The sequence below is a fragment of the Mauremys reevesii genome, linkage group 4 (assembly GCF_016161935.1).
Source record: "Mauremys reevesii isolate NIE-2019 linkage group 4, ASM1616193v1, whole genome shotgun sequence".
Classification (NCBI taxonomy): domain Eukaryota; kingdom Metazoa; phylum Chordata; order Testudines; family Geoemydidae; genus Mauremys; species Mauremys reevesii.
Window position 1 is genome coordinate 18,297,000 of NC_052626.1, and position 16,600 is coordinate 18,313,599.

Consider the following 16,600-nt stretch of genomic DNA (forward strand, 5'->3'; position numbering starts at 1 on the left):
TTGAAATTAATGGGCAGCAGGTTTAAAACAAATAAAAGGAAGTTCTTCTTCACACAACGCACAGTTAACTTGCGGAACTCCTTACCTGAGAAGGTTGTGAAGGCTAGGACAGTAACAGGGTTTAAAAGAGAACTAGATAAATTCATGGAGGTTAAGTCCATTAATGGCTATTAGCCAGGATGGGTAAGGAATGGTGTCCCTAGCCTCTGTTTGTCAGAGGGTAGGTCCATACTTACCCGCCGGGTCGACGCGGAGAGTTCGACTTCTCGGAGTTCGAACTATCGCGTCTGACGCGATAGTTCGAACTCCGAACGCGCTCCCGTCGACTCCGGAACTCCACCACCGTGAACGGCGGTGGCGGAGTCGACGGGGGAGCCGTGGAGTTCGATCCCGCGGCATCTGGACAGGTAGGAAATTCGAACTAAGGTAGTTCGACTTCAGCTACGCTATTCGCTACGTACGTATGTATAGCTACGCTATACATTCAGCTATTCGCGTAGCTGAAGTCGCGTACCTTAGTTCGACACCCCCCACCGCCCCCCCTAGTGTAGACCAGGCCAGAGAGTGGAGATGGATGGCAGGAGAGAGATCACTTGATCATTACCTGTTAGATTCACTCCCTCTGGGATACCTGGCATTGGTTACTGCCAGTAGACAGGATATTGGGCTTGATGGACCTTTGGTCTGACCCAATATGGCCATTCTTATGTTCTTAACCGGTCAGGAATGGTCTAGATTTACTTGGTCCTGCCTTAGTGCAGGGGTCTCTAGTTCATGACTTCTTGAGGTCCTTTCCAGCCCTACATTTCCATGATTCGATAGTCTGAAGACAAACCATCACTGCAGTCAGTTAGGTCAACCTGCAGCTCCTCTAGTTGTCACAGGTTTAATCATGCAGTCACCACACCAGATTAAAGGTTAGGTTTTGGAAGTATCATTATATGTGGCTCCCTCATACATGGTATTTGACAGTTGTGAAGACTACTCTCCAGTTGTCTTCTCAGCAGGACATGCATTTTGAAGGGATGATATCAGATACATTTTTTCCGGGTTTCTACACATCTTCTTGCTGAGAGGTGAATCCCTTGACATTTCAGAATACCAGAGTAAGAAACATGGGTGTTTTTTCCTGTGCTCAGGCATGAGACTGAAGGAGCCAGATTTGTACCCATTGCCAAGTATCCAACTCAGATTTCATAGCCCGGAGAATGATATTCTCCAGGGAGTGCCATTTTATGTTCCTCATTGCTAAAGCTTACTTTGTCACGTTTCTACTAATGGAAATATAGGTGATTATACACATAGGTAGATCTCGCCTTGTTAGCTGTAGTGCACCAATCTTTTGTCCTTCAAGGTAGAGTCATAGGACTGGAAGGGACCTTGGAGGTCTTCTAGTCCTATCCTCAACACTGGACTAAGTATTATCTAGATCATCCCGTAGAAGATATTTGTCTAACCCGCTTTTAAAAACCTCCAATAATGGAGATTCCACAACCTCCCTAGGCAATTTATTCCAGTGCTAACTGCCCTGACAATTAGGAAGTTTTTCCTAATATCCAACCTAAACCTCCCTTGCTGCAGTTTAATCCCGTTGCTTCTTGTCCTGTTCTCAGAGGTTAACGAGAACAATTTTTCTCCCTCCTCTTGTAACAACCTTTTATGTATTTGAAAACTGTTATCATGTCCCCGCTCCATCTTCTCTTCTCCAGACTAAAGAAACCCATTTTTTTCATGTTTCCTCATAGGTCATGTTTTCTAGACCTTTAATCATTTTTACTGCTCTCCTCTGGACTTTCTCCAATTTGTCCATGTCTTTCCTGAAATATGGTGCCCAGAACTGAACACATTACTCCAGTTGGAGAACACTTCAATCTCCCTGGTCACTCGATTACAGACCTAAAATTCGCAATATTACAACAAAAAAACTTCAAAAACAGACTCCAACGAGAGACTGCTGAATTGGAATTAATTTGCAAAATGGACACCATTAAGTTAGGCTTAAATAAAGACTGGGAGTGGATGGGTCATTACACAAAGTAAAACTATTTCCCCAAGTTTATTTCCCCCTCCCCCCACTGTTCCTCACAACTTCTTGTCAACTGCTGCAAATGGACCATTTTGATTACCACTACAAAAAGTTTTTTTTCCCCCTCTCCTGCTGGTAATAGTTCACCTTAACTGATCACTCTCGTTTGAGTGTGTATGGTAACACCCATTGTTTCATGTTCTCTGTGTACATATATATATCTTCCTACTGTATTTTCCACTGCATGCATTCGATGAAATGAGCTGTAGCCCACGAAAGCTTATGCTCAAATAAATTTGTTAGTCACTAAGGTGCCACAAGTACTCTTGTTCTTTTTGCGGATACAGACTAAACACGGCTGCTACTCTGAAACCTGTCATTACTCCAGTTGAGACCTTATCAGCATGAGTAGAGTGAAAGAATCACTTCTAGGGTCTTGCTTGTCACACTCCTGCTAATACATCCCAGAATGATGTTTGCTATTTTTGCAACAGTGTTGCACTGTTGACTCATATTTACCTTGTAATCCACTATAACCCCCAGATCCCTTTCCACAATACTTCTTCCTAGACAGCCATTTCCCATTTTGTATGTGTACAACTGATTATTCCTTCTTTACTGGAGTACCTTGCATTTGTCCTTATTGAATTTTATCCTCTTTACTTCAGACCATTTCTCCAGTTTCTCCAGATCATTTTGAATTTCAATCCTATCCTCCAAAGAACTTGCAACCCATCCCAGCTTGGTATCATCCACAAACTTTATAAGTGTACTCTCTAAATTATTGATGAAGATATTGAACATAACCGACCTAAGACCGATCCCTGCAGGACCCCACCTAATATGCTCTTGCAGCTTGACTGTGAAGCACAGATAACTACTATCTGGGAAGGGTTTTCCAACCAGTTATGCACCCACCTTATAGTAGCTCCACCTAGGCTGTATTTCTCTAATTTGTTTATGAGACAGTCATGTTACCTAGGGTTACCTAGTGTTAAAAGCAGCAAAGAGTCCTGTGGCACCTTATAGACTAACAGATGTATTGGAGCATAAGCTGTGGGTGAATACCCACTTTGTGACGCATGTAATGGCAGGTACATTCCTCCTTCCTTAGAGGTTTTTATGGTCAGGCTTGACAAAGCCCTGGCTGATGATTTAATTGGGGATTGGTCCTGCTTTGAGCAGGGGTTGGACTAGATGACCTCCTGAGGTCCCCTTTCAACCCTCTTCCAATAATCCCCAAATGATATAATAACAGAATTTTTTTTTCTGATTTCCTACTGTTAGCAAAGCTGATGCAAAGACAAATGAAAACTAGCCATCTCTCAGGAGTTAAACCTACTTTACAGGGTAACTTACCAAAGTCAATGTCAAGTAGTGCTGCATTGGCACCTTCAATAAGAATTTTCTTTGGGGAGCCATGAAGAGCTTCATACATAAAATAAACACCATCTCGGACCATTGGTCTTATTTTTTCAGCATACCCCTGAAAGTTTCAACATAAATGTACATTTCACCAAACAGTGCTGCCAGAATGAACAATATGATCAGCTATAAAAACTCACAAATAATTCTAACATGCCAATCTCAAAACTACATTTTACCTGGAAAACAAAACAATTAGTTATCATGCCATAAAAAAAAATCTGCACCTAGTCACTCACACAAAAAAAGACTATTAGAATGTTGTATACCATTTCTATATTGCACACCTCAGCAGCAATGAGGGACAGGGGGAGGGCAGGGATAGCTCAGTGGTTTGAGCATTGGCCTGCTAAACCCAGGGTTGTGAGTTCAATCCTTGACGGGGCCACTTAGGGATCTGGGGCAAAAATTGGTCCTGCTAGTGAAGGCAGGTGGCTGGACTCAATGACCTTTCAAGGTCCCTTCCAGTTCTAGGAGATTGGTATATCTCCTATTACAGCTACATCATATTGTAAATAGAACATAATCTAGCCATACTAATATATGGATGAGACAGAGATGCTCTGTTCAACACTAATTGCTAAAAATAGTTCTGCAATAGGCCTGGAAGTCTGCCCCATCATGGGCAGAAATATGAGAAAAGTTACTGCAAGTCTGTATTGCCCAGATCTCTTTAATAAAACACAATCATTTTATTGTGATACACGTTACATTAGAACAACAACTATGGTTTGAACATCTCTTTTTATTAGGACTTATTTTTAATATTCCTTATCTGAGAGCATTCTATTATAAAATATATTTTTTACTGTGATTCATCAGTTGTATGATGATGTATGTATGTATGTATTTCCTTGATATACTTTAATTTCTTATATCATTTTTGTAGTTTTACAATTGTTATTAATTTTTATAAGAAATAGTTCAGAGAGATTTTCAGCTGGATTTATATTTTAACATCTTTCTACCTCGGTTCTTTTTACATCTTTATATATGCAGGAGGTCAGACCAGATGATCACAGTGTTCCTTTGTGGCCTTAAAATCTATGACTATATGAATCTTCCCCAATATTAAATCTTTACCTTTAGTTTTTCAGTTGCCCTTCTGTGTCTATTTCCAAAGTGGGAAACATTGACTTGTATTGGTGTGCCAGATTCTTGAACCTGCAAAACATAAAAAACTTGTATATGCAGAACTTGCACTGGTTTCCATTTTAAAAAATCTTTGGCAACAATTCAGTTTGCATCATAAAATAAGTATAGTAAAGGTTCTCCAGTGAAAACACATATGACTCACATATGAGTATAAACAACATCTATCCATGCCCTGAACATTTAAAGTGACTGGAAGCTGTGCACAACATAAGAAATATTTACTAAAGTTTCCCCCACACCTACTTCCTTAATTTTTTTTTATTTAAAGGATTTCACAAAACTCATACACACTAGTTTAAAAATGTCCCCTTATAAAGCCAACTTGTCATCCAAAATGTACCGTTCCTTGATGGACTATTTTAGAAGTATTAATAATTATACCTTGAAGAAAATTCATCAAAGTCTGAAAGGAGGTCACAAATACGAAGGCCTGTTCGTGCAGCTTTGGAAGAATATGTTGGTCCAATTCCTTTCTTTGTAGTACCAATACTAATTAAATAAAGAAAAGAGTATGTCTAGTGTGTATATAAAAATATGTTTTATGCTAGTGAATTTTATCAAAACTTTTCATTATACTACATATTAGGGAACTGTTCCAAAATGGAGATGAATATTTTATGAATAAAGCTCTAACTTTTTATTATTACAGTACACACGCATAATTATTGCTACTATGCACTGTGTGCAGAACAGGCCTCAATCCTTGGGTCTGGCTCAGCTCAGCTAAGAACCCCCAGGATCGGAGGGGTGTGTGTGTGTGTGTGTAATAAAGGTGTTGGTATATAATTACTTTTTTCCCTCTTGTGCTTGACGCTGTACTTCTTGAAGTCCATCAACTGCCTGGTGAAAGTCGAACACTGCACAGCAAAGGAAAACCACAGGAACAAGATGAGGCACCCAAGGAGAAAAACATTTAAAAAACAAAACAAAATGCACAGGTATTTACAATTTAAATGCTAAGTGCAAAAGCCTTTGTGATTGTTGAATGCGCACTGTTCTCACATGAAGTATTACAGAATATTATGAAAACAATAGTACAGAACTACACATTAGAAACTATAAATTCTATTAATATCTTACTGGTAAAGTTTATTCATTCCCTATAGCATGGGAAGAAACAATATTAGATACAAATACATGATTCCTTTTCAAGGTAAAATAGCAGTTTTGAATGCATGTGTTGGGCCTAGCATTTGCGTTTCCTATCAGTCCTTTCTATGCTTTAATCTTCACTTTGATGAATACTTACCAATGTGTGCTCTATCTGATATGATGAGTCTTTTCTCCCAATCCTTTAAACCTGTCAACAGATATAGATTAATATTCTGCTGATGTTGTCAGATTTGGGCATTTTCTTTTAGTTTTCCTGTATCTTTCTTCTAATTATTAAATGTATTGCAAATCCAGATGTATAGTTTACTTTAAATGGAGTAGAAGTCACCTTGGTTAAGACATAGCTGGCTATGTTACCATTTTCTATTAATCAACTGTTTTCATGTCAACTGTTTTCAACAGGACAATACTTTCTGATTTTGGTATGGACAAAGGTATCAGGTATTCTTCACAATCCCATTATACTGTAACACACATTCAATTTTTGTTATAAATTAAGTCAAAAGCTATTAACTGTGTTGTTAATGATGATACTTTAATTTTTTTTCCAAAGTGCTGCCTGTTTATGAAAAAAAGCTTTAACCAATTTTTTTAATTGTATCCACAATTTGTTCCCACCAAAGCACAGAATTTGCAAGTACAAACATTTCTGCACAGAAGCTGGGACACAGAAATCCTGGCCCTATTGAAGTCAATGGGATTTTTGCCACTGACTTCAGTGGAACCAGGATTTCATTTTATCTTTTGTTGCAACAAATAACTGCACCCATAAAATTCAGAGACTGTTCTTTAAAACTTGTCCCTAAGACACTTACATACTGTATTTTGTCAGGGCTGCTCTCTAAATGATTTTAAATCTGGAAAATTGCTATAAAGAATATTTATGGCAAGTGGTCAAAATCTGGGTCTGAAATATACTTTGTTTTAGCTACCATTATAAAAATATGTTTACAAAGTTAGTTGACACAAACCTTTCTTTTCATTTTTTTCAGCTTCTTCAAACAAGCCTGGTAAATGTATAACCACCCCATTACCTTTGGGAAAACACAAAAGATTTATTTTTAAAAGCAGGAGATAAAATATACATCCTTCAAAATGATTCATGTAAACACCATATTTTGTACTGAAAAATCTTAGTAAAACTTCTCTAGGACTGAAGACTACCCTGTGCTCATCATTAACTGGTTTTAAGAACCATTGAGCTAAATTCACATTTGGTATAAACAGGTGCTAAGTCCACTAAAGTCAATAGAATTGTACCTGCTTACATCAGATCTGAATTTGAGGTCTGATTCAAAGCCAACTGAAGGCAATGGAGTCTTTCCATTGATTGAAATGGCTTTTGGACCTCAATTCCTCCTTGGTTTAAGCTCAAAGAAGTCAGTGGACTTACACCAGGGACATATATGGCTGATATTATTTAAGTCTTCATCTATCAAATGCATTTGGGAATGGGCAACAGGGGATGGATCACTTGATGATTACCTGTTCTGTTCATTCCCTCTGGGGCACCTGGCATTGGCAACTGTCAGAAGACAGGATACTGGGCTAGGTGGACCTTTGGTCTGACCCAATATGGCCGTTCTTATGGTCTTATATCTTTACACTGAGCTCAAAATAGCTACTGTGATACATGAGCAATGTCTTTTTCCTATAAAGCTGGAAATTAAGCTCCATAAACAATACAGTGTGTACTGGAGATGAGGAAGGATTAGAGATATCGTGGGCTGGAAACAGCTGCTACTTGCTTCTTCCTGGAAGCACCAGAAATACATGCAATACCTGCTTCTCTGCATAAATCTAGATAGGTCATTAGTTATTTTCCATGCTAACTGGAATCAGAACCAACCGTATTTGTCACCAGAAAAACAAGTTTTACCTGATATATTTTAATATTAAAACTAGAGATGGGCTGGAACCAGAACCACCGACCTGAGCACCTCCAAAATTTGGAGAAGGAAAAGATTTAAAATCTGGGATTGGATCTAAGAGCTGTGCTGCTGTAGCATTTCAAATGTAGACACTACCTATGTCGGCAGGAGGGATTCTCCCATCAGCCTAGGTAATCCACTTCCATGAAAGGCGGTAGCTAGGTCGATGGCAGAATTCTTCTGTTGACTTAATGCTGTCTACACTGGGGGGATAGGTTGGCTTAACTACATCATTCAGGGTTGTGGATTTTTCACACCTCTGAGTGATCTAGCTATGCTAATGTAAATTCCCAATGTAGACCAGCCCTACCTAATCTGACTCAGGCCAACATTTAGAGTACTTATAACCGTATATTAGTGTAGTTTTTATGAGTTTGGTGTAAGGTTAAAGGAAAATTGCAGCTATTTTGATTAGTACAACATTGTAAAATATCAGAGTAAGGTGTATTTCATATAAGGAGTGTACTGTGACATCTACTCTTTCTAAAAGCTTTAATTACATTTGTCATTTCTTACATATTCCTGTAACATCTATGTTGCTGACAAGTGGTATAATTTGGGACAATAAGCAAGATACAAACTATCCAAACATTAGTTTATTTGCTAAGGCCAAATATTCAAACTCAGATGCATAAATTGTGCCAAGAAAACCCAGGTTGTTCATGTAAAACAACCAATTTGCAAACAAGTGCATAGTTACCACTTGGGTAGGTTCAAGCACTAACTTCTTTTAAAATCTGACCATTGGCCTCTATTTTTTTAAATGGCCCATTAGTTTAGTTCAGCTAAAGTAAATATCCTGTTGAAAAATTATTCATGAAGTGCAGTTCATGCTAGAGATGGTCAGTATGTAAGAAATGGGCCTAGATACATTCTTAGAAATCCAGCTTCTGGTTTGCATTCTAGCTACCATGTTCAACAAGCCCAATGAATGCAAACAGTGTTGCAATTACATTTGTATCATGATGTTGTGACACAAAAATCATAATATTGCAATGTGACATCAGCACAGAAGAGCACACATTTCAAGATGTATAGATGACAAGAGACTGCCTGGAAGATATTCTGCCAAGTAAAGCACTGAATCTTGGGACCTATTTCTGAAATTTGGGAAAGGAGGAAAGGCTAGAGAAAAGTGAAAGGATCAGTTAGTGTATGTACAGATGTTTGCATCTGCAACGCGCAGGCACATGTATATGCATATGCAATTTTGTACATGCACATGTGGAAGACGAGAGTTGAACTCTCAAATAGCAAAAAAAAAAAAACAAACAAAAAAAAGGCAAGTAGACAGAAAGGAAGATTTATATTTTCACAGTTTCTCTAATAATGGATATTAAAATGACACGAATAAGAAATAATGGTGTGAAATGTGGCAAATAATCTTACAACTGTAGTAATAAAAACAAAAAAGCTGAAACCGAAAGAATCCTTACTCACAACCTTTCATGTTTTTGTTTGTTCGTTTTATAAAACCCTGATTATGATTGCCTTCCATGCAACATTAACTTTTGAACAGGACAAGATGTTTATCTTACCAATGAAGGAAATTGCCTTTGGATTAATTATGCCACTAGGAAAGAGGTGAAAATCATATTCTTTCCCATCAACGACGACAGTGTGGCCTGCATTATTCCCACCCTGCAAAAGAAAGACACAAACTGATGATTAAGGACATTATAATGTCTCTCTACTGTTGTAGCTAAACATTTGGTAGTTTGATCGTTATTATTTCTGCATCCATGTCTTATTTTAGTTTTTCAATTATGCCCAGCTTTCCCAAGCACAATAGTCTGGTTACATCTCATACGGATTTTATTAGTTTTGAAATATGAAAATGGGAAACTGCTTGTTTTTGACAGTTTTTGGTCAAACTCTGTTTTTATTATTTTGTTTGTTATTTGGAATTATTCTACAAATGGTTCATATGAACATATTTTAGCCTGCAGATTGCTCACCAGCTCTTTCCAGTGAAACTATTTGCTATTCGATATTTCCACTATGAGATTTGTCTCTAAATATATTTGATTGGGTGATAGACTCTAATAGAAAGTCACAGTATGGTTAAACTCCTCAAATCTAAGTCAGGCACCTAGGACAGGATATGAGTAACTCCCAGTTAAGTCACTCAGGCCTTGCAGTTGGAGGATAGGGGGGGAAATTTCAAAAGTGTCTAAGTTGCTAAAGAACCTAAGTCTCATTTTCTAAACTCATTTTCTAAACTTGTCTTAAACTTGCACTTAAAAGCCTAAGTCTAACTGAAAGTGACCCTTGAAAGCTAAGGTCCAGATTTGTAATGGTGTTTAGGCACCAAAACACACCGACAGGTGACTACTGGGATTTTCACAAGTGTCTAGGCATCCAACTCCCAAGTAGTTTGCTCAAGAACCCCACAGGACATTTTTTCCCCTTCAAGGGCTGACCATGGGTGCCTGGAGCCCTCAAGCTATATTAATTGTGTTATAGGATGTGTATTCAGTATTACAGTCTCAGAACATTCAAAACCCATGAGTAAGGGCCCCAGAATCATGGGATTGATTTAAAAATCATGAGATTTAATAACTATTAAATAAATAAAGGTTAGATTCTCTTTAATTGCCTTCTGGGTTTTGAGCCTCTAGGATGCACTCAGGTCACATTTGCAAGCTTTTCTCCACAACCATGAGGGCCAAAACTTGTTTCTTTTAATGAAATCAGAGATTTTCAGGTAATTCTATAGCTCTAGAAAATGGGGCTTTAATAAAAAACATCAAATATCACAAGACTTGTGACAAAAGGGCAAGAGTTGACAACACTGTGTATTCATTTCTACCTGGCTTATATTATATGAAAGAAAAATTAGGTATTTTAGTTTATTTTAATGCACTTTTATGTATATTCGTATGTACATAATGTTACTGTTATGTTACTTATTTTTACTTGTAAGTTATGTGGAATTTCAGTAAATTCCAGCCCAAAGGCTGCCTTCTTCAATACATAATTTTATTTAAAACTTTTCCAGTTTTAAAGATTTTGGCATTTAGGCCTATCTGTGATATTGTATTCCTGTATCAAACTTCAACCACCTCTGCAATTTACAGCACAACAACATGCCTCACATTAGCTCTTCTCATCCTCCCAATACAGTTTTAAAATATTGACAGAGAAAGAAAGAAAAAGGAGAACATGGAGGCGGGGGGATGGGAAAGCATGATGGAGGAGGAAAAAGAGAATGGTGGTGCATTGAGAGCCTTTGGCACGGGGGGAAAGGAAGTACATGCAGAGCTCCTGGTTTGGGGGAAAAGAAGGGACTGGGGAAGTGGAGGAGGCATACAGAGCCCCTAGCATGGGGAAATGTGAGTGCACGGAGCCCCTGGCATGCAGGAATAATGGGGGACCCTGGCTGGCATGGAGGGAAAAAGGAGATGGAGGGAAAAGGGGATGCACACTGAGCTCCTAGTATGGGGAATGGGGGCACACAGAGCCCCTTGCTTTAAGAGGAGAGAATAATGGGGGAGGGAGAGATGGGGGGCACACATAGAGCCCCTAGCATGTGAGTGGATTGCAGGGAGTCCCTTAACAGAAGGGGATGCGAGGGTCACACACAGGGAGCTTGTAGGGTGGAATGGTGGGATACTAGGAGCCCCTGGTGCATGCAATGAGCTTGGCCTATAGAAGCTACGAGGTGTGCAACTCCTACTTTTATATATTTTTTTAAATGCTAAGATGTTGAAATCAGAACAAATGTTTCAATCTTCTAAAGCCTAATGAGCTCATCGTTAGTATGATAAATAAATACAAATACACACAGCTTGAGACCTGAGCAAAGCTTCTGACCTGTGAAAGAATATACACAAAATATTTCTAAAGTTAATATCCTTAACTGCAGCTCTGTATTTCATACTTCGTACTTGTAAAGTTAAATAATTCTTGGTTGTAAATAGAACCCTTCTTCCCCTAGAACAAAACGCCAAAACTGGGCTGCAGAAGATGGGAAGAAAACAACATATTCAAAGTTTGTTACAGCCCATTCACTCAAAGTCCTAAACAGGATAATTAGACAACCTCATGAAAATGAGCAGAACTGAGGAATTAAAACCAGAACAGCATAAGATGTCTCCTCATCTTTAGCCCTTCTCTTCTGCAGAAGTGTAGTGATGTTCCTGTGGGGAGTAACATGACCTAAGGACATGAACATTGGTTTTCTGATATCTGTAAATAAGTTAGTAACAGCTAGCCAGTCACACAACAAATGAAATAAAACTTGATCTTAATTTTCAGCTGTTTTCGTCTAATGATTATATCAGATAATACATTTAGTAGATTTTATAGATGATATTGGAAATTAGGCTTGTTTTCTTAGGAAGCTTTGGTAACTTTAAACCTGACGTTCTCGTTCTGTATTTATAATCCAGGTGGTCCTGACATGATCTCATTGGTACCCAAAGGAGAGGCCTAAATTTAAAACAGCTGTGTCACTATGTTGTTCTAAATCTATAATGATCTGATGTACCGTATATATATTTATTGCTACTATGAAAATATGACTCGGGGTGAGTATCACCACAAGCACCAGAACTGCTAAAAGAACTAATTTTAAGTTTTGATACTGTGCCATTACTTACACAAAGTTTAAATTCCTTTTATTGGATAGCTATAGAAACAAGTGCTAAGAGAAGATGGCAATCTCCTTCATGGGTTTTAGTAGTAATGTAAGCCTAGTGGGATACATCAGCTAGGTGGCAGTGCACTTCCTCTCTTCTCTTCGCTTGCACAGCCTGTTATCGATCGTATGAAAAGGCTGACAAGGCATCTATGTGGATTGGGATTTCCACGAGCTAGATCACCCTGATCTCTTCACGTAATCTCCCCTGGAATTGATAGAGCTGGGCTGATTCATTCCATTCTGTATCAGAGCCGAATTGCCAAACATGGGTGGTGGAGGAGCCAGTCAGTCCCTGTTCTGGCCATAGTTTTCACAGGGCTTCTTCCACCAAACAAGCGTGGTGGGGTCATCAAAAATAAAGGAGAAGGTGTCCCAGCATGACAATGTTGGGCTCTGTCGCTCCACTAGGGTGAAGCCCACTGCAGTACTCTCCCATCAGGAGACTTTGGCCTGGTCAGTGGAGAAGAACTGGGGCCAGAGCAGGAACAGCAGGCAGTAGAAACAAAAGTGAAACTGTTTGAACAGCATATTCCAGAAGTCTTGAGGTCTTTCTGAGTGTAGCCTTCATTGATTTGAGATCTACCATACCTTTCTCTCACTAGAAGGAAAACTTATAATGGCAGCAAGTCGTAAAGAGACCCAGTTTGGAAATATTTTAATGAAGTTCCTCTATCTGTGGGTAAGACAAGCATGCATGTAAAATGCAAACAGTGCAACAAAGAAATGCAAGGTCTGGTGCCTGAATGAAACAACATCATGAGAAGTGTTCCTTCTCAGGAGGAAGCTGCGTTGAAGATGATGAAAGGAACATGTCTGAACATGAAAGATCTTCAGGTTGGTAAACTTTTTTATTTCATACTTCTTTGTTAAGGGGTGCCTGTCTTCCTTCTGGACTATTCTTGAATTCTCATGTTTGAGCAAAAAATATAGTTGTTACTCTATGGTACTATCATTTTAGATGCAGTTGTGAAAAAAAAAGAGCTGAAATAGGCAGATCTTCCTTTTACAATTGCACCTTTAAAGTAGTACGGAGTGTCAGTGAATGCAATGAGTAATACTAAATGAGCATTATGGTAATGTTAATTAAAAAACTGCATTGACTTATTTTGTTTAGGGGAATCCATCCTCAACATACAGGATTCTGAAGACTATCCACCTTCAAGATCACCATCATTTTCTATAGTTTCAGAGTTATCTGCCAATGATAGTGTTTCAGTCACATCATGTATGTCACATAGCCACAGTATATCACCTGTAGCAAAAAGAAAAAAAAATCTCCATCATCATCCAGAAACAACCATAGATAAGTTTGTGATAAGAACCAGCAGATTACAAAAAGAGGTAATTGATGAAAAAATTGCCCCATTTGTTTATGCAACAAACTCTCCTTTCCGTATGATTGAGAACCCACACTTCATTAGCATGGTTCAGTCATTAAGACCAGGATACAGTCCACCCAACAGAGAAGATGTCGTAGGCAAATTGCTGGATAAAGTGTATGAAAGAGAAATCGAGCAGTGTGCAAAAGGTCTAGAGGGTAAAATTGTTAACCTGAGTCTTGATGGGTGGAGCAATGTCCACAATGATCCTGTTGTATGTGAATGTCTTCCTTACAGAAACAATTGATACATCAGGAAATGCACACACAGCAGAATACTTACAAGAAGTAGCAGTAAAAGCTGTAATAAACTGTGCAAAAAATTCAAATGTCTAGTACACAGCTTCATCACAGACAATGCTGCAAATGTATAGATGAGAAGAAAGAAGAGAGTACCAAGCTAATAACATATGGTTGCAGTGCTCATTTGATGCATCTTCTAGCCAAAGACTTGTGTTCCAGAAATAAAGGCTAATGTTGTTGAAATTGCAAATACTCTCCGTAACAACCACTTGCAGCAGTTGCTCTGAAAAAGTGGAGGAACCAAGCTAACTCTCCCACAAGACGTGCGATGGAACTCAGTAGTGGACTGTTTTGAGCACATATCAAGAACTGGCTTAATCACAAATGACAGTTTGTGAACAAAATTGTGAAAAATAGATGGTATTGTCACAGCCAAAGTTCTCAACTTTGGCCTTAAGAGAAATGTTGAAAACAAGCTGAGTACCCTGAAGCCTATTTCTGTAGCCTTGAACAAAATGCAGGAAATAGCTGTTTTATTGCTGATGCTGTTGAAATTTGGAAGGAACTGAGTGAAATCTTAAAAGAAAAATGTGCATGACAGAGTTAAATTACAAGCATTAAAAAAACAAATGAATGGGACAAGTACTATATCCAGCTCATTTTTGTGTAAATATTCTCAATACTCAGTACCAGGGTCAAATCTTAACTGCTGAAGAAGAGGAGTTGGCTATAACATGGACATCCAACAATCATCCCTCCATAATGCCAACCATAATAAACTTCAGAGCTAAGGGTGAACCATTCAAGAAATATATGTTCGCTGATGATGTTTTAAAGAAAGTCACACCAGTGAACTGGTGAAGTCACTTAAGCACTTGATTCAGAGACTATTGAAGTGATGATCTCACTTCTAACAGCAGTTGCTTCTTCTGCTGGTATAGAAAGAATTTTTTCTTCTTTTGGACTAATTCATTCCAAATTGAGAAATCATTTGGGACCTGAAAAAGCAAGAAAGCTTGTTTTTCTTTCCAGATTATGAATAAACAGGAAAATGAAGGTGAAGATGACTAAGTTAGCTGCAGAAGCTAATATTTTAAGTTTCTCATGTTGACTGTGTGACATTGTCAATTTTTTTAAGATTTCATTTAACTATTTTAGTTAAAAACAATTTTAACAAAACAAACCTGATTTTAAAAAACCTGAATAACTAAATTCAAAAATTCATATGCTTGTTTTGTTAAAATATTATATGTTTGCTGTTGAAGAAAAAAATCCAGAATATTTAACATTGTTGTTTTAGTTAAATAAAACAATTCAAATGTCTGTCTGGTGATGTTCTCCTCCTAATACAGCATGGCAAGAAAATCCTCCAAATATTAACAATTAACCTGTTGAATTTGAGATAGTTCACCTCTCAATTACTTCATAAATGTCTGCTTCAATTACCTTTGGTAAATGAAATAACCAAACAATCATTCATTTTCTGATATAGCTGTAAAACGAATCTGAAAAGTTTTCAAAATAATTCACTTAAAAAATGTATAGTGTGTACCTTCTAAAAATGAAACCTACATCTATCTCTGATTGTGAAGAATATGTATTAAGGTTATAATAACCAACAAGAATGCACTTTATGTAGAAATCCATGATTAAATCAAGTCTTCCTGACTATGATTTAAATCATGATTTAAATTTTAAATCAAATCCACCCTGCTATTTACTAATGCAGTCCTGAACAACCCAAGTGCCAGTTGTATATGCCCAGAGCCTGTAAACCAAACATTACCATACTGAGAATCCGGCCTTGACTCTGCAAACACTTAAACATGTGTATAATTTTACTGCCATAAGCAATCCCCACTGAATTCTCATATGAGTAAAGTCACACATATGTTTATGTGTTTACAGGACTGGTTCCTTTGAATGTGAAACTGACTATAAACAAAGCGAAAAGATTTGCTTTGATTTTCATTGCCAATGATGAAACATATGCAAATAGTAAAGAAACAAGATGAGTCAAAATTAAACAGGATTTTAAAAATTCTTTCCATTTTTATAATCTATAGTGTTACTATTAACACAAGCTTACAATGATTTATTCACAATATATGATTAAGTTGATAGAATCTTTTCAAATGTTGTCCTCTAAATAGCAAATTTGTAATCAAGATTAGCACTTTAAATATTTTATTTGGAAAAATACTACTTCTAAAGCACCTTGCTGTCTACTTCTACTTTTTTGCCACTCAAATATAAAAAAATTGCTATTCTGATTTTATTTTTCCCTTCAAATGATTAAAGTCTTCCCTCAACCACCACCCATTAAGACCCGAATCCTCCAGCTTTCTCATATATGCACTGTGCTTAACTTTATTACCATCTGTGGTGGTAGTAGTGACAGCAGTAAAATTAAGCAGGATTTGGGCCTAAATAAAGTGTGTGTCCAGATCCAGTCTTAAGCTTTCAAGCCAATTCCCTACCCCACTCTCTAAAGTGGTTCTAAAACCAGGGTATACACTGCTGCCTATAAAAGTTTACAGAGAAACTTGTGGAGGAACCTTAAGTATATTCATCTGAATGCACATTCATTAGTCTCCATTGTAGGAAAACCTCCCAGGTGATTCAAGATCCAGCAGCTACTCATACCAACTGAAAATACTTTACCCACATTCTTAATATTTAAC

At 37.8% G+C, this 16,600-nt stretch overlaps 1 pseudogene; it reads right to left on the reverse strand.

The window, feature by feature from the left end:
- The window catches only part of LOC120403112, a 29,612-nt pseudogene that overhangs the window by 12,291 nt on the left and 721 nt on the right, over positions 1-16,600 (reverse strand).